This window comes from Lissotriton helveticus, chromosome 2_1 (assembly GCF_964261635.1).
Source record: "Lissotriton helveticus chromosome 2_1, aLisHel1.1, whole genome shotgun sequence".
Taxonomy (NCBI): domain Eukaryota; kingdom Metazoa; phylum Chordata; class Amphibia; order Caudata; family Salamandridae; genus Lissotriton; species Lissotriton helveticus.
This window is the reverse complement of record NC_136059.1, coordinates 703,769,770-703,789,314: the sequence shown is the minus strand read 5'-3', so window position 1 is coordinate 703,789,314 and position 19,545 is coordinate 703,769,770.

Below are 19,545 nucleotides of genomic sequence, written 5' to 3'. Positions count from 1 at the left end.
TCGACACGGATGATTTCATCCACCATGACCTTCAACTCACTGTCTGTGAACTTGGGATTTTTCTTGGGTGCCATGGTGTGTGATGTGCAAGGTGTTGGTGGGGTGGGGTGGGATGTGCAGGTGTGTGGTGTGTAGGGATGGTGTGGTGGGTGTTTGTGTGGTGGGTGTGTTTGTGTGCAGGTTGTATGTGTGTTTTTGTGTGTCTGCTGTTCGTGGTATTCAGCCTCTTGCTTGCAGCTATGCTGTGATGCAAAAGATTGTGGTTGTGGGAGGGATCCATTTTATACTCTGTGTGGTGGTTGTGTCCCAATGGTTGTTGCCAGTCAGGTGTTGTGTGGGTGTGTTGACTTGGGTGCATTTTTCGGTGCTTGGGGGGGTGTCATTGTGGCGTGTAGTTGCTGTGGGTGGGTGTTTCAGGTGGGTGGGTGTCCTGTTTGGTGTGTTTTGTATTTACTTCCGTCAGCCATATTGTAATCGGTTTGACGGAAGGGATGGTGTTCGTGTGGTCCTTCCGCAGTCATGGTCCGTTTGTCGATGCATTGTTTCCGCTGCGGTCGAGGAAGGATGTGAGTTCCGTTCGACTGGCGGCGTTATCCTAATCGCGAGGCCGGAGCCCCCGCAGGTATTTCGGCGGATGTGCCTGTTCCCGCGGTCATGTTCGTCCGCGGCGGAGGGTGTTTCTTTAGTGCCGTCCGCTTGCGGCGGTCTTTGGTGTGCTCCGTCCGCCGCGGACGGTGTTTGCTGTGATCCGTCCGCCGCGGTCGGAGTTTCTTCACATTATTATCCTAATCGCACCGGCGGTTTATCCGCGGAGCGGTCTGGAGAATTTTTGCCGTATCCAGGGCGGACGGAACCCATTTCCGTACGCCATCCTAATAGGCCCCTATATCTGGGGGGGGGTTACTAGTTTCTTTCTTGTACAAATCATGTCACAAACCAGTGTTACTCAAAGTACAACCTGGGGCCGCATGAGGCCCTCCTGAACTGCACACGCGGCCCCCAGCTGAACGACTGCACTGGGCTGCTGAGAGCACTAATGTTCATTAAGAAGTTAATTAAAGGAGCAAGTGTTTATTTACACTAGATGAAATAAAAGAAAAGACTCAAATAAGGTGTCCTGTACTATTTATTTTAGGAACACGTTCGTTTTTAAGACATCCTCCAACAAACATATAAAAATAAGCATTTTCAAAATTTAAAAAAATGTATTTCATTAACATGCGTTTCACCTTAGTACATCGAAATATACCAGTGCTTTGAGATTTATTTTTTAAAAGTGACAGTTTCCAAAATGAATATAGAAAGAGTCATGCCTCCTCTCAACCTGGCAGCAATGCCCAAACTGACCTAGGAGGCAAGTCAGTTATCACATGAAACCAATCGCGTTGTTTGGATTGTTATTGTAGATGGGCAACATTATAGTTTAATAAATCAAACACAAGAGATGTGCTCATATGTGTCAAAATGAAGGAAAAGGAGGCAAAGTGAAATTAGACATTTTCTTAGGATCATACAATTTGGTCAAGTGGGGAAGCCATGATTAATCCCAGGACTTATGGTTTCACATTGTGTAATTCTATTTCATTCTAATACAATAATTAAGTTACTTCCTTTTCACAGTGACTCTCCCAAGGTATTAATAGCATGCATAGAAGGCTTACTCCATGGTGGCGGAGAGGGATCGCGACTAAAATACAGCATAACAAAAAGCCCAACTGCCACTGTGCTGGCAATAATGTGGCCCTCAGGCACACCACAGACCTTACTTTGTGACCCCTGGGAAAATGTTTGCAAGTACCCATGTCACAAACGTTCAGTGGAAACTAATACCATTTGACTACGCTACTGTCCTATTTATATACACAGATGTTTCAACAGACTGGTAACATAATCTCTTCTTTTTATATCTATTCTGTGATATGTATACAATTTATATAACATTTTAAGCATATCCAGATTAACATATGGTACTTACCTATCACTTTGTTACACACACATTTATGTCATTGAAAATGTGTGTATTCACAGACAGATATCTGTCACTATAGTTGGTGTTGTAGGCACATGTGCGAACCCCGTTCTAAGGTTCACGTGGTCAGCATGAATTGCTGAACCCCAACCCTGGTGGTTGTGGTCTTTCACTCATAATGTTCGGTCCCAATCATCCATGGGCTTGGAGCACCTGGACCAAGTACCCTGTTAGCACTTGACTCTCAGTGGTAGCATGGGTCGAGCGGTCAAAGGTTCCTCTTAGTGGAGGTTGGTGTAAGGCAGGTACAGATTCACAACTCAAAATACATTCAGAAACCCCAACAAATGATTGTCCAGGCAAATACTTGTTTTTATGTAAAAATAAGTATTTTTCTACTAACACAAAGTACAATACAACACACTGCAAAAAATATGCACAGCCTTCTTCAAGCAAGCCCACCATTATTGCCCAGTTCAACTTTCCAGTCCACTTCCCCATTTATAGCTGTTGGTTATTCCCCATTCAGTTGTGTGGACATCCAAGCAAGGCCTGCTAATGCAGTTGAGTCTCAGAAGTTCTATGAGATTCCCAAGTCCTTGCGGTGGAGCACATTAATTTAGAGCAAGTTCCCCCGGGGTCCAGTGGTCCATTCAACAGCGTTCTACTATGTGACGGTTCAGAGTTCATGAGTGCCCCTCAGGCACCCAGTGGTGTCCGGATGGCAGGAAGTTGTGGTTGCGTTGGATGCTGTCATTGTTGCTCCCCCAAAGTGGTAAGTCTCTCCTGGGGCCCGGGGGTAGATTTCTGATACTCTGGGACAGGGGAGTTGAATTAGTTGCTCTCATTCTCCATGGGTCACGGCCCGTGGTGTCTTCTCTGCTGCATGTGGGGGCAGGTTCAGGGGCCTCTTCCTCCTTCTCGACCCCTTTCTCCTGGCACATAGGTATGGTCACTGCAGCACGTGCAGGGAAATGGCCCTTTATCTTCTATGTAGTCCCCACCTGGCATATGAGGGTCTTGGGTGGCACACACAAGATGCAAGGCTCCTGCAGGTCATGGCTCTGTATGGGCAACAACTCTTCCTCTCTCACAGCACCAAGGGAGGTATCTACCAGCACCCACCCAGTAAGAGGTCGTGGACTTTGGCAAATGGGCTGACAGCTTGGTCATTGCAGCAGTCCCAACAGACCAAAATCTCAGAGCCTGCTCCCTGCATTTGAAGTTTGTGTTCTGGAGGTTGCTCAGTTTTAAGTGCCCACTGCTGCTTTTCCTCTAGAGGGCAGTTTATCACGGCAGGACAGCCTCCAGCTTTAATAGTTCCAAACGCAGGCCACAGGAGTGACTAGAGGTTCTCACCTGGATGTCAGCCTCAGTGATATGTGGTGAAAATGTTACCAAAGTGCCCATCTTTACTCTTTATGATCCTCTTCTCATTCCCATTTCCTTCCTCAGATGTGCCCAGACCCTTTGACCAGTGACCTCCTTTCAGAGCCAAAGAGCTCCCATTGAAGCACACCAAAAACCCCAGCTCTTCCTTCCACCCATCTGTGTTCCACCCAGCTCTCAGAAAAGCAGTAATCCATAGATTTGCCTGAGGGAAAACTCCACCTCTCCATGCCCCTTCAGCAAGGCCTGAGTCTTCCAAAATGGAACCCAGTGTCTTTCATGTGTTGTGCCCTTCACAAGCACACACATATTTCTGTGCACACATGTATTCAGACCTGCTCAGTACTCTGCCTTTCCCAGCCACACATACATCCTAACGTGCTCATGCAGCATCATGTTGCTATCTCCTATGTGATGCACCTTCCCATAGGCACATGCATATCCTAGCTAGCACACACAAATGCTTGTGCTATTTCTCCTGCACTGTACCATCTGACAGGCACACCTACCTCCAGGCACGGCACACAATCAATGCAGGCCAAGGGTTGAGGTAAGTACATAGCAGCTGAACTTTACCATTCTAGTGACACAGGCACACAGACCTGTTCACTCTACTGATTCCTAAAGACATGATATGGTCACACCTCTGAGCTTGTGCTACTCAACTCCAGGTGAAGGCAATAGTCTTACATAGCACTTTGACCATTCCTCCCAGTCTACTATTAAAATCAGTGGGGTAAACAAGCCCAACGATGAAAGGGAACACGAAAGTGATATCCGACCCACAATAGACCCATGGTCAGACTCTAACCCTGAGACCCACCTACAGGTACTAACCCAGTCTAACGATGAGCTTCTCACACAGGACCATAGAGTTCCTATCATTAATGTTTCAAATCATGTCTTGACTGAATATGAAATAAATATTCTATCAAAGGGCCTCTCATTTGTACCTTCCACACCCCTGAACTCTTTCAATATTAGAGTTGAGTTACAACAGTTTTTTAGAAAATTCAGACTGAGGTACTTATTTGGTAAGAATCCATCCACCGGCCTACACAATGCAGCCACTAATTTTAGAGTTCCCTCTACTTTCACCACATCATCACATTCAGTATCACACAAAATATAGGTCCATGACCTTAAAGAGGTCATGGACCTGCTGCAAAACAGGGAGTACATTAAGTACAATATCATCAAGGCAAAGCGAGACAGCTTGATAACGTTGAAGAACAATCATGATATATAAACATATCTACACCTTCCTAAGACTAATGGTAGTCACAACTAGATCATCCGTTCGAGACACCATGCACATTATACAGACAGTTGAGGATCAACCATTTCATGTAGCAACACAATTCTTGAAACTCTAGATAATGCCTCACTCTACACCAACATACCACTTTGGATGCAGTACGCAAGGTATTGGAGGTAAAGGAAAGTCCATGCTGGGTGTCTACTGACTTTTTGACACAGCTCTTGGACATTGCCATCAGTAAAAATTATTTTGTGTTAAAAAATTATTACTATTTTCAACGTAAGGGAGTAGCTATGGGAGCTGGATTTGCTCCTAGCCTGGCTAATCTCTTCATGGCCAAATATGAAGACAAACACATTTACAACTATGAGAACCCCTTCCTTAACAATTACACATTGTGGAAAAGTTACATAGATGATGTCTTATAATCTGGACTGGGGATGAATTGAGCCTCATTGATTTTTCCTATTAGCTCAATGCCACTTCTCTTGACATTAAGTTCACCATGAACTATGACAGACTATCAGCTTCTTGGATCTATCCCTGAAAATAGAGGAAGGCAGTATTTACACCACCCTGTTTAGGATGCGTGTCCTTAAAAAGAAAAGCAAATGTTATAATTTTTATTATAGGCTCATGTGTACTTCGTAGTTTACGAATTATTACAAATCTGATTTTTAGAAAAGGTTTCCAAACTTTTATGAATATTTTATTTCTGCGTATCTTTTAGTACATGAATTTGTGTTTGGTCATATATTCCTCAGGGTGATCATTGGTTTTCTTATAAACAGCCCTAATGCAATTTAAGCCTCCACTAAAATATCTCTAAGACATAGGAGAACCACCTGTTCCCTGGAGAAGATGGAGAGAGGAATTGATTACATATATGAAAACCCATTGAAGGAGAAAACAATGTTTGTAGAGAGACATAAGCACGTGATTACATTGTTTATATTCTGAAGAAGGAACAGGTTGTTTTGAGAACCCTACCACACACTGTTCTTGTAGAAGAAAGAGGTGAAGTTCATGAATATGAAGAAGCTAATATGCGTCTAGACAATAGATTTAAGAAAAGCTCCAGAAAAACCCTGGGTCAGTGTAAGCTTTATAGTAGGTCTCTAAAAAGAAAGTTAAAGTTTTGACCAGTTGCTGCATTCATTTAAATTCCTCTTAATTGTAATTCCGGATTAATGGAGGATAAATTATCAGAGATCAAATCATAATAAATTTCAAGAGTAAGTAGATATTAGAACAATGGTGGGTGCTGAGTGGCCCTAATCTGAAGGATGCTTTTGCCATAGCTAAGGCCATTAACCCCTTCGACGCTCATGACGAGCTGGGCTCGTCATGAGGTAGCCTCCTGCTACGCTCATGACGAGCCCAGCTCGTCATGAAACATGCGATACCGCAAATCCCAGCGTACGGGCGGAATTCCGCCCGCACGCATGTGGTTAAACAGTCTGAAATAAAAAAAAAGAATAGACAAACTAATGGTGTTTTGCACATGTGGAAGTCGATTACATTTCTTGTCTTATAGAATTTGGCCAGCTATAGGGAGCATTGTACGATTTGTGGAAAATGTGCATTTTGCAAGAGTGTGCAAAATTGGGAGGAGAGTTTTTGCAAAACAATAGAAATAAAGGTTTTCCTGTTAATGTTGTACACGGTAATAGGGCACCCAGGCAAGAGGTTTGAAGGCTGAAGAAGGTTGCGGCTTTGAGTTGACACTCAAACATTTTGGAAAGATGACTGTAAAAGGCCGCCTTAGGCTGAAGCGCAAGTTTTAGGAAGAACCTTTAATCTTCTAGTACATTCTAGTTCACCTTGAACCAGAGTCATGAGAGAATATTTCAAGGAGCAAATTGGATATTTCATGAATGAAAGTAATCTAGAACAGCCTGATATTGTGTCTGAGTCCTTTGATAGTAACACAATACATTTCCTTGGGTTTGTCTGGATAGATTTAACATTTAAAGGCAGTACAGTAAGAACTAAGTTGTATGTTGTCCACAAAGGAGTACATGTTTTGGAATGGCAAGACCAGTAGGAAAGTAACAACATCCTATATATTCGGCGTAAGGAAAAAGTTATTTTAGTGAAGAAATGTGTATATGTTGAGTGGGCTATCAAACACCTTTCTAGTGGATTTTCACAATATTTCGGCAAATTACAAAGTTTTATGACCAGGGTCAGACTCAAAAAAGAGACTCAGCCAGTTAAACTGAAATTACAGGGTAGCACTATTCTACAATAACATTATAGAAGAGGTTCAGATTTGCTATCCCCTATTGTTCTGGCATGCAAAGCAAATCCGATGGCAGTTTGTGTGTTGACCTGGGTGGCATTAAATGTCAGTATTTTGATAGATAATCATCCTTTGCCACATATCAGCAAACGAATTACAAGTTTGGATGGGGCAAACATTTTTCCACTTTGGTTCTCGGCTCAGCATACCATCAAGAGGTATTAGCTAAAGATTCCCGTCAACTGACGGCATTTCTTACTCCTCAAGGTCTTTTCCAGTTTAAAAGGTTGCCTTTTTGCCTGACCTCGACCATGTCTGTATTCCATCAATTTATGTATTATAAGTTTAAGGACATGGAAATATTTGTTAAATGTTTTCAAAAAAATTAGTCTGAACATATGAAGCACATGCAACTTTGATGTTTGTAGCAGCATTCAAGAAAAAGGGCTCACTTGGAAAGAGAAAAATGATTGTTGTTTTGTGATAAAGTGCAGTACTTAAGTCACACCATTATAGGAAATGGTGTAATATCCTAAAAACCTTCTTGTGGATGCCATGTTAAAGATTTCACCTCTGGTCAATAAAGACCAATTACCTTCCCTTGCAGGGTTGTGTGAGTTTTACCGTCAGCTTGCATACAACTTTGCAGAAAAAATGTAACCCTTGAATAAGTTTATACATAAGTCTACAGAATTTATGGGGAGTGAGGAACAGCATAGAACCTTTGAGGTAATCAAAAATATTATTTGTTGGAAAAAGGCCCCTTCTGCAGGGTCACCCGCAAACTTTTTGCCATCCTCCCCCTACTTTTTGCTGAATTCGTTTTCGTTGGCATTAGGACTCTTAGCACTTTACTGCTAACCAGTGTTAAAGTGCATGCGCTCTCTCCTCTACACATTGTAATACTGGCTCACATTTGATCGGCATCTTTAATTTACTTATAAGTCTTTAGTAAAGTGCACTGCATATGCCCAGCGCCTGTAAACTAAATGCTACTAGGTGGCCTGCAGCACTGATTGTGCCACACACTTAAGTAGCCCCTCTAACCATGTCTCAGTCCTGTCACTGCAGAGCCTTTGTGTGCAGGTTGAACTGCCATTTCAACGTGGCAAAATAAACCTTTTGCTAAGCCAAAACCTTAATTTTTATAACATATAAGTCACCCATATGGTAGGCCCTGGACAGCTCATACGGCAGGGTGCAATATATGTAAAAAGCAGCTCAAGTAATTTTACGTTTTACATGTCCTGGTAGTGAAAAACTCTTAAATTCATTTTTCACTTATGCAAGGCCTATATCTTCTATAGGATAACATTGGGCTTACCTCATTATATATTATAAGTGCAATTTGCCAGTGGGAAGATATACTGCATTCAAGTTTGGCATCTCTGGAATCCTAATTTAAAATCATAACTTATGGTGAAGCTGGATTTTAAATTACAATTCTGAAAATGCCACTTTTAGAAAGTTGGCATTTTCTTGCTTTTGCCATTTGGTGCCTGTAGATCACATGACTGGGTGTAGTTCGCAATTCGGTTTTGTGTAATCCAAAAAGATAGCCACACACAATGGGAGCTTGGGTGTGTTTCCATGGACCATCTCTGGCAGAATAGGAGAGAGGAACTGTGACAGCCTCACTTGCACCTAAATAGGATGTGCCTTGTCCACTAAGCGATGCCTAGCAAATTGTAGTGAGTCTGGAGTCAGGACAGAAAGGGTGGACCTCTGTGGACCTCAAAGGCATGTCTTTGAATTCTCCCACACTTCAAAGGCACCACTGGGTATAAGTCCTGGACCTCAGACACCACCATGTCTGGACCTGTACATACTCTGACAGGATTAAGGACTGCTGTGCTGCTGAAGGACCATGCCGAAATGCTACTAAGCAGGGCTCCTGCTTTGCTGTGCTGACCTGTTGGCCTGCTGCCCTTCTGCCTGGGTGAAAAGGACTGGACCTGCATCACTTGATGCCATAACCCAGAGTGACTCCAAGGGCTAGTTTGCTGGCTTCCCAGTCTGTAGCTCAGACTTCCAACGAATGTACCTGGACTCTGCCATCTGTGAGTCTACCCTGCCAATTGGTGCCAATTGGTGCCACCCCAGTCCAAGACCTTTGGAAGTGGGGCTAAGGAGCAGAACTGGCTCATCTTTTCTGCTGAGTGACGTATCCCTGAACAGAGCTGATGCATCTCCTTGGCTAAGCAGCGCATCCCCGAGGAAGATCAACACATCACTGCTGTTGTATGGATTGGACCAGTTTCAAAAGATTCGCATTGTCATCGCCTCCTGCATCTTGGGAGCGATGCATCAGCATCAGTCAATCACCACCACTGCCACAATTCAGGAAGGACCTCAAGACCTGGCTCTTCGACTGAACCACAGCACCTTCGACAAACCAGCAGCTCCCCACCCCCTTATTTATCCTTTAATACATTTTCTAAATAATTTGAAGGTGAGGGATGTGTTATATCCAGTATATGGCATATTCCATGGACACACTGCGCTGCATTTTTTTTTAGCATGGTGCATGATTGAGATGCAATTGGAGAGCACTCTGAGAATAAATTACTTGCTCCAGCACTAGGCAATTTTTCTTTTAAACTGTAAAAGTAATGTGCTCACCTTTGTTTTCCCGAATGGAACTTCCAGGATCAGATACCTTGTGGGGGTCTTTCTTGGCCTTTTCTTCATGACAAAATAGAAACAATTATTCGAGAGCAGCTTCAGGATTGGCTGCAGGGCAGGCTGGGGACTTGTGCCCAGCCCCAGAAGCAGGAAGAGCTGAGGCGCTGGAGATCGCTGCGGCAGGGTTAAGGTAAGTTTCTTTTTTATTTTTACCTAAACCCTCCCCACCTCCCTTCTTCCTCCCCCTCTGGGCTGCCCCCCCCCCACACTTTGGCAAGGGATGGGCTGCTATTGGAACTTAGTCTCTATATTAACAGATTTTACTCTATTAAACCGTGAGATAGTTCACTTGCTGATTATGACCATTAAATGTGATTCACCACTGGACCCTTATCCATTCTCTAGTTTCTATTTTGCTAATTTATTAGCACCAGCCATTAATTACTTGTATAATCAGTCAATAATCTCTGCCACATGCCCACAATCATGGAGAGATGTGTAAAGAATTCCTGGTTTAAAAAAATGCAACTGCAGATCTTGAGCAGATGTCAAACTGTGGACCAATCTCACAATTACATTTCCCAGTGAAAATACAGGAGAAGGAAATTAAATAGACAAGTAAAACACCACTGTGAGGTTAATAATCTATTAGATAAATCCCAAGTCGGCTTCAGGTCGTTACACTCCCAGATACAACACTAGTGACAGTGCTCCATGGTATAACTTCTTTTAGACAGAGGTGTCAGTGAGGCATTGGTATTACTTGATCTTAGTGCAGCGTTTTATAGAGTCTCCCATTCAACATAGAGTTGAAGACCAATTCTTTGGAAGCATGTTTGCAAGCCTTAGACTGGCTTACCTCTTTTCTAACAAACCAACTCACACAGTCAAAATGGTTAATAGCAGGGCGTTGTTCGGGGAGTTTTGCTATGTGGAACTCCACGAAGTGACAAAAAAAACTCTCTGAAGTTCCGCAAGTGGCGGAGTGCAGTGCGAACTGCTGTTTATGCGGCAGCTCGCGCTTGCGAACTTACCGTTCGCTCAAGCGGGGAAAAAACTCCGCTGCACTATGCGAAGTAGAGTTTTTTGCACTCCCTGAGCTCCGCGGAGTGCAGCATGCAGAAAACATCGCAAACGGAGCGGAGTTCACTGCCAAGGTCTAGTAGTCCTCTCAAGTGAAGTGCCCCAGGGCTCTATTTTGAATCCCACTCTTTTCAATCTATATGTCTTACCACTGGCTGATTTAATACAAAAATGTGGGTTGTCTCCGGTGCCATATACAGATGGCGCTCAAATTGTATTGTCAGTGGTAGAAGAGTTGAAGGCTACCATTTTCATGATTACATGCAGACAGTAATGCAGTGGATGTGTAGAAATTCATTAAAATTGAACATGGGCCAAACTGAATTATTGTGCTTTGGTTGTCTATCATTTACACATTCCCCAGTTGGTGGTCAGCAGCACTGGGAGAGGCTCTGGTCCTATGCTAGCAAGAAAAACTGGGTCATATCCCTAGATTCCAAGCTCTGAATGAGCAACCAAGTTAATCTGGTATCTGACTTTTGCTTTTTGCATCTGGGACTATTACATAAGGTACTTCCACTACTTCCTAGACAGACCCATATGCCATTAGGCCAGGCTATGATTCTATCATGCTTGGACTGCTGTAATTCTTTGTACCTGGCAGAATAGGGTTTTCCCTCATTGACCGTTATACATTGCTAGACGACACTGTTCAGATTCTTCAAGTGTCAATTACTTCCAAATACAACAGTGAAGACAAATATCATCTCATTGTGTTATTCATTTTTTCAATTAACATATCTTTCTTTCATTGATCATTTTTATCAAAAAGCATTTTTTTTATATCACAGTATTTCATCATATTGATATTAAAAACACATACATGAAGTAACAATTCTTAATCATTAGAATTCAAAATCAATTTTAAGGAATAATAAAACAAATATATACAGCAAAATACCCCTGGAGTGCAAATAATACATACAATCATACATCTATCATCCTATTGCAACCAATCTCACATCCACTACATTCACTCAATATCTGTACACAGTAGAATCTTATAGGACAAAAGGTGGATCCTCTGTCACTGTATAAGCTCAGTGTGAGACACAGACTCCGTGCTAGGTCGACGCGCGTTTCGGTGGGTTTAAGGTTTTAAGAACCACCTTCTTCAGGACCTGTCCAGATATACTCTCTCACTTCCCAGGGGACCTATAAATATATAAAAATTGTCACCACCATTGCACCAAAAAGTTCAAATGAGACAACATTTTAAATATACTTTACTTGCAGGACTCAACAAAGACAACCATCTGTGACTGTACAACATAGATTCTAACCCCTATTTACATTCAAAGTTTAAAGGGCCAAAAATCCTACTAGTAACTGTTATTTATTATGGCACTCTTGCATAGTAAGTCAGGAGGGAAAAGAGAGAAGAAGAACAGACGAAGAAAAGGGGGAAGAGAAGGAAAAAAGGAAAAGAAGGTAAGGGGGAGAGGAAGGAGGGAAAGAGGAGGGGAAAAAGAAAGAAAAGAAGGAAAAGGGTATACAAGCACTTTATCAATTACTTTATCAATTATCAATGGTCAGCCGACCAAGATAGTTGTAAAACCTTCACCAAAAACCGTGATAATAGTTGCTGTGAGGTGTATGCGATAAACACCTTATCACCTTCATTCCAGCTATCTACATATTACTTACACTTTGCCAAGGACGAGATTAATTTCCACTAGTGATCCTATGGTTGGTGGGCATACAAATGTCGTATCGCATCATATCCACAATCCACGAAGGTTTGGCTCAACAGCCTAAAACCATCAATATATGATTATATATCGGTCTATGTCTAACTTAAATAGAGTAACCAAGAGGTAAATGAGTAGAGAGATCTTACCGAGTTAGTAATGCCGGTATGTTTTCTCTAATAATAGTTCCTCTCACACATATTCACGATGAGGGCCACAAGCTAGAGAGGGGGTAAACACAGAATTGTATGGTTGCCAAAGATCTAAATGAGAATAAAAATAATGTACCCCTCTCCAATACTGACCTCCTATTCAAAATTTGAATCGCGTGAAACTGCTGACATAATTTTCATTGCTGCTATAGGCTCGGTCGAAGTTCGGAGCCTATGGGGGAAGTCAACCCCCATAGGCTCCGAGTTGTACCTGGGACATCCCACGAAAATAATGGCTAGGCTCCAGAAATTACAGAACTGAGAAGCAACAGAAAGAAACAAAGTATGACTCAGTCTCTGTACATCTAAAGGAACTACACTGGTTACCTCTTAGATGGAGAGTGTTTTGTCTGGCGCATAGAGGTTTTATAAAACAGAACCACTCAGTATCTCTGAGAAACTAAGGGAATATGTACCAAGCAGATTCTTAAGACCAGGAAGATGCCTGCTCCTAATATCCCCCCGAATCAATCTTAGAAGAAAGTCTGGAAGATCCTTCCCTTTCCTAGCCCCGAAACCGCAGGAGAACCTCTCGCTACCACTTAGAGCTAAAACAAAAAGGGGGAAAGTTTTGCAAAAATTTTAATACCTTGCTGTTTTAAAACTACTATTGTGGTTCAGTTGCATATCATCTGTGCTTTAGAAGTACATTTCGTCATCATCCTCATCATCTATACTCTATGGTGATATTGACATTGTAGTTGTTGTTCAGACATGAATGAAACTGTAGCAACAGCCCAAATGAGGAATATATTGTTAATATATTCAACCCAGTAACTTTTCTTTATTGTTAAACAAACCTCAACAAACTCACTCTCTAAGTAGCCCATAACCAGGCTGAGGCATGAGGCTTCCAATGGGTTATATTTTCAGTACTGATGTAGACTAGGAGCCCAAGAAGAAATAATACGTTAGAATGTCATACTTTTGTAACCCTTCTATGATCAGTGTTTGCATAATTTGTAACAATATAGTTTCATTTCTAAAACTGGTCCTTCATGTATGCTATTAAGGAAGTATACAACCAACCTCCAATTGCATGTTTCAATCGGATGTCTGTCTTTTGAGCTTCAAATCTGGTGTAATTAGCATGGTTTGTTATCTATGGGCTTCTGACCATAATTAGAGGTTCCCAGAGTGTACAGAGTTTGACCACAATGATAGCCATAGAAAGTACAATACCTGATGTACAATGGAGTCTGATGAGGAATTTTACTAATTGTATTTATTTAATGTTTTCTTTTTATACAACACAACTCAACAGCTCTATCTAACCACTAGGTAGAGTTTTCCACAAATACAAAGAGGATCTCCTGTGTTAGGTATATCATTGGTCGTGGGCTGGTCTGTCTTATGCTGAAAGTATGTAGAATGCTTGGTTCTCTGAATAATTGTACCAGGTCCATGTGTGTCACATCTGGTGAGTCGACTTCAACTTGTCTCTAACCTAGACCATTGGAATTTATTTTTTTACCATGGGATATTGATATATGGCTGTGAGGAAGGAAATAGGGTGGTATATTTGCCTCCCTTATATAGCACGGCTGACTTTATATTGGTTCACAGAGAGACACACAGCCCTGATGAAGTTGTTATATTCGACAAAACCTGTGTTGGCTACCGGGAAGAAATTGATGTTTTGATCACTGAAAATGATCTTTAATAAATGATCTCTGGAGTCCAAGATTTGGAACACAATTATTTTCAGGTGTAAATTGGAATTACACAAGAACATACTTTTGACGAGCTGTGAACACTCTAAATAATTAACCTGTACATAGTATGTGCCAAAGGGTTTTGTATGACTTTGTTCAGGACCCCTGGGTGTTTAGTCTGTCTGATTGGGAGTGTAGGGTAAACATTCCTCCCTTGTGTGCATCACTCTCTAATTAGTGATTTAAAATACTGTGTTAAACTGCCAGGTGAGCGTCATTTTTAGATCCTGCTTTTACCCCAGGAGCTCATGAAGCACTGGTATGATCAGAAGGCTACTATGCCTGAGTATGCTCCAGGACAATTGGTGTGGGTGTTGGAGCCTGTGGCTCCCAGGGCCCTCCATGACAAGTGTAGTGGGCCCTAAAAAATCTTAGAAAAGAAGGGTGAGTTTACCTGTTTGGTTGACCTTGTCACCTCCAAAAACCCTAATGGGGTCCTGCATGTGAATAGATTGAAACCCCACCATGACAGGGCAGATATGATTGTGTTACTGGTCACTGATTAGGGAGTGGAGGATGAAACTGAGCCAGTGCCCGAACTACTCTCCACTAATGTGCAAGATGGGTCAGTGGAGGGAGTGGTACTCTCGCCCAAGTTGACAGACCAGCAGCACAGAGACTGTAAGCAGGTGCTGGAGCAGTTTGCTGGACTACATTCTTCGACCCCAGGCATCACTGAGTGGTATGTGGCCCACATTGCCACTGGTGACAGCCTATCCCTGTCAAAAATAAGCTGTACTGGTCGTCTGAGCCAGCATTAAAGGTGAGGTAGCTAAAATGCTGGAATTGGGGGTAATAGAACCGTCTGAAAGTCCATGGGCCATGCCCAAACCAAATCCCCAAGGAGTTAAGCTTCTGTGTAGATTATAGAGGACTGAATGAAGCCACAAAGTCTTACTCTCACCCTATACTGACTGACTGACTGTTTATTTATTTATTAAGCGCACTATTGCTGAGGCGTCTTGGCGCTGAGGTGTGTGCGGATCGTGCAGCGTTAACAGATCTAGGTCTTTGCAAAAAGCCAGGTTTTCAACATTTTTCTGTATGGAGTCCTGCTGGGTTGCTGCCACATCTGTATAGGGAGGGAATTCCAGAGCTTAACCGCTTGGAATGAAAAGCCCTTTCCTCCCCATCTGACTCTTCTTGTCTTAGGGAGACATACCAACCCCATATTTGCGGACCTAAGACAGCGTGATGGCACGTACCGAGGAAAAAGGAGCTTAAGATCCACCACTCCTCCTCCATACAGAGCTTTGTGCACCAAGCAGAGGGCCTTGAAGTCCACTCGTTGTCCAACTGGAAGCCAGTGTCACTGCTTTATACCATAGGTTGTCGGGTGATGTTTGGGTAAGTCCAGCAATATCCAAGCGGCCGCATTCTGTAGTGACTAAGGTTTGGCGAACTGCCTTGTGCCAGCTCCCAAATACAAAGCAATACAATAATCAACCCTCGACAGAACTAAGGCTCCTACTACCATTTTCCTTAGTGAGAAAGGAATAAAAGGAAGAATTTTACATAGGACCTTCATCGTAAAAAAGCAAGCCGATGTGACTTGGTTAATTTGTCGGGCAAGCGTTAAGTCTTTGTCGATCAGGAAACCTAAGTTCCTGGCCTTGGACACAGGTACAGGGTATGTGCCGGCTTCAAAAGGCCACCATAGTTGGCTCCATACTGAGGGTTTCTGACCAAACTCAACAACCTCAGTTTTTTCTGTGTTGAGCTTCAGAAAATTAGAATTCATCCAAGTCATTAGTGTCGCAAGGCAGTTGCGGAATCGTTCAGCTGTTATGTGCATGCTTTTTGTGAGTGACACCAAAAGCTGGGTGTAATCCACGTACGTCACTAGCGTCAGATCATGATCTTTTATTGGTCTAACTAGTGGTGTGAAGTACAGATTGAACATTGTTAGGGACAAGGCTGATCCTTGAGGGACTCCACATGGGAGGGAGAACTCTCCTGACTGAAGACCCTCCCAGTGAATTAGTTGAACCCTAGAGGCCAGAAAGGACGTAGGTAGAGTTAGAGCTGTGTCCTTAATGCCCACTGCTTTCAACTGCAGTAACAGTACCGCATGGTTTACAGTGTCAAATGCTGCAGTTAGATCTAGAAGGATGAGAACAGCCCTGCCCCCTCCACCCATCACCTTGCGGATCTCTTCCGTTGCCATAATCAATGCAGACTCCGTTGAGTGCCGGGATATGAAGCCATGCTGTGTGGAGTCAAGGATGTTATTGGAGTCCAAACACTCCATCAGGTCCAGGTTCATGGCTTTCCCCAGAATGTTAGGGGGCAACCTAGAACTGATAAGCTCATTGACAGGTTAGGGGCTAATAATTACCTGGTTGCTTTTGATTTGACTTCAGGTTACTGGCAGATTGCCCTCACTGATTTAGCCAAGGAGAGCTCAGCATTCTCCACACCAGAGGGGCATTATCAGTTCATGGTAATGCCGTTTGGTTTAAAGAATGCACCTGCCACCTCCCAAAGGTTGGTGAACAGGGTCCTGTCTTGGTTTGGACAGTTCAGTGCAGCTTATCTTCATGATATAGCTATATACAGTTCTACCAGGGGGCATCACTTAAGTCACCTAAGGGGAGTGTGTCAGGCCATGCAGCAGGCAGGCCTGACTATTAAGACAAGTAAGGGCCAAATCAGGCAGAGTTCTGTGGGGTACCTGGGCCACCTAGTAGGTGCAGGCCATGTACATCCTCTCCAACCAAAATCCAAACTGCTCTTGTTACTCAGACTCAGATTGGGGTCTTCCTCGGACTGACAGGGCATTATAAAAGGGGGCCCTAACAGAACTCCTTTTTTGAGAAGAGGCCCAAAAAGGTGGATTGGACCCCAGAGTTACAGAAAGCTTTTGACACTCTAAAAGCTGCTATGTGTTCAGCACCAGTGTTGCTGGCCCCTGACTACGCAAAATAATTTGTGGCTCAGACAGATGCATTAGAGCAAGGGATAGGGGCAGTGTTGTCACAGTTAAATGAAGAGGGCCTTAAGCAGCCAGTTGCCTTTATTAGCAGGGGGCTTCTTCCAAGAGAGCAGAGAAGGAGTGCCATGGAGAGACAGGCTTTTCCTGTGGTGTAGTCCCTGAAAAGGTTGAGGCCATATTTGTTTGTGACTCACTTTCGTGTTCAAACTGACCACAGACCTCCCAGATGGCTCATGCAGATGAGGGGAGAGAATCCCAAGCAGTTAAGATGGTCCATTTCCCTACAGGGAAGGAACTTTACAGTGGAACACAGACCTGGGATTGCCCATGCAAATGCGGATGGACTTTCCAGGTTTTTCCACTTAGCTGATGAGGACTACCAGGGTGTAGATAATCACCTTTCGTTTGGGAGGGAGGCTATGTTGCAAAGTCATCCTGTGACTTGGGCATACCCCATTTTCTTGGTGACTGGTACTGGTGATAACTGACTCTGACTGACCCTGGGCTCTGCCTAATGAGGCCCAGGACCAGTGCTATGCTAAAAGAGGCACTTAGAGTACAGTGAAAACAGATACACACACTAGGGTACACTATGGGTTAGGGTACCCCCTGTGATTGGAATAACCTCACCTATAAGGCCCTAGTACATAGTAGGGTAGGGGTGCCGCTCGCTAGCCGTGTAGGACTGTGGAGTGTCTTCCTTCGTGTTCCAGGGAGCCTGTTTGACCTGTGCAAGGAGCATTGCCATCAACGTATAGCAGAGGCGCTATCGGGAGGGGGAGGAGTACTGAGGGCATTGCGGACATCGAGGATGGGGCCGGGACTGCGAGGCCCAGCATCCCAAGTGGCCAGGCAATCGCCGCAGCTGGAGCCTCTTCCCCGCCCCGCCCCGCCTCTGACCAGCGCCTGAAAATGGCTCGCGGCCCCCCGCTTCTCGGGAGCCGCTCGCTAGCCGTGTAGGACTGTGGAGTGTCTTCCTTCGTGTTCCAGGGAGCCTGTTTGAACTGTGCAAGGAGCATTGCCATCAACGTATAGCAGAGGCGCTATCCGGAGGCGGAGGAGTACTGAGGGCATTGCGGACATCGAGGACGGGGCCGGGACTGCGAGGCCCAGCATCCCAAGCGGCCAGGCAATCGCCGCAGCTGGAGCCTCTTCCCCGCCCCGCCTCCTCTTCTTACTTATTACCATAGATCCCCGCGCACGCGGGACGCGCGCGGGACGCAGACCGGGGTGAAGCCCGGGCAAAGGGCGGGCCGTTTGAGGCCATTAGAGGACGGGAGAGACCGGACCGGGCCATCCCCCTAATTTCTCGCCTTCCACAGCAACTGATTCCCATATCTTTGCCCGGTCATCCTGAAATTTTGCTTGAACAAATGGCATAGAGGGAAACAAGAAGCAAGGCGGTTACTATGGTCACAGGTACCCTGGACAATTTTCTTACCAAGGCTAATACTGTGGTTAATAAGGGGCTCATAGTCTTAGAAAAACAAATAGCAGAAGGGATTGAAAGTTCGCACTTGCCTTCCCCGGGGACTTCCTCCAATGGTAGATCCTCACAACTGCTGGATGCTACTCACCTATCACTCATGGACAGCATCGATCAAACTATAGAGTCAGTTCTGCAGCAGCTGAGGACTCCGTCCAACTCATTTAGGGATCGAGACTCTGTCCACACCATCGACAGGGTGGCATCTTCCCCTACACTACAGACTGTTCCACCTAGGGACTTGGGGAATGGTCCTACTGTAACGGATTATAGGGGTCTCCGAGAGGATGCTGTCCCAAAAAGGAAAAGATCGCGGAAGACAAAATTTGCCAAAAGGGCTAAAATAGATCCCACCCCAAATACCGTTGATGACAGCACTGACGCTTCTGGAACCCCTTCCTCTGATATGGTGCGTTCCGTAGTCCACCCCACTAACCCAATACCTCAGCACACTGGTCCATTTTTCTTTGGAAGGGGACTTCCAGACACCGCAGAGCGTATTATTTCCTCACTTACTGACATCATTAAAAGTCTGTTGGATCCCCTCTCCCTAAAATTGGATTGTATTGAGGCTAGACTTTTAGCACTAGAAAGATCAGGTGGAAATGGGGTTGATCAGCAAGGGTTGCGACTAAGTACAAATGGAGTAAATGGGACTAATGATGGGATTTCTCTCACGCCCAGTGCTTCTATTACTGTGGTTCCAATTCTGCCAACAACTGTTCCCACGGAGAATGCCCCCGCAATCGCTCCATCACTACCTGCCCCTTTACCCCTCCCTAGACAATTGCCCCCAGTCCCACCCGTCAGGAGGTTGAAGTTACCTACTCCGCCTACCTCACTGGAACAGGACAGACCGCCTAACGTAACGGCTGACTGCCCCAATCGGTTAGGCAACGCCTTTAACCGGCGAAAAGTATTCAACTTACCGCCT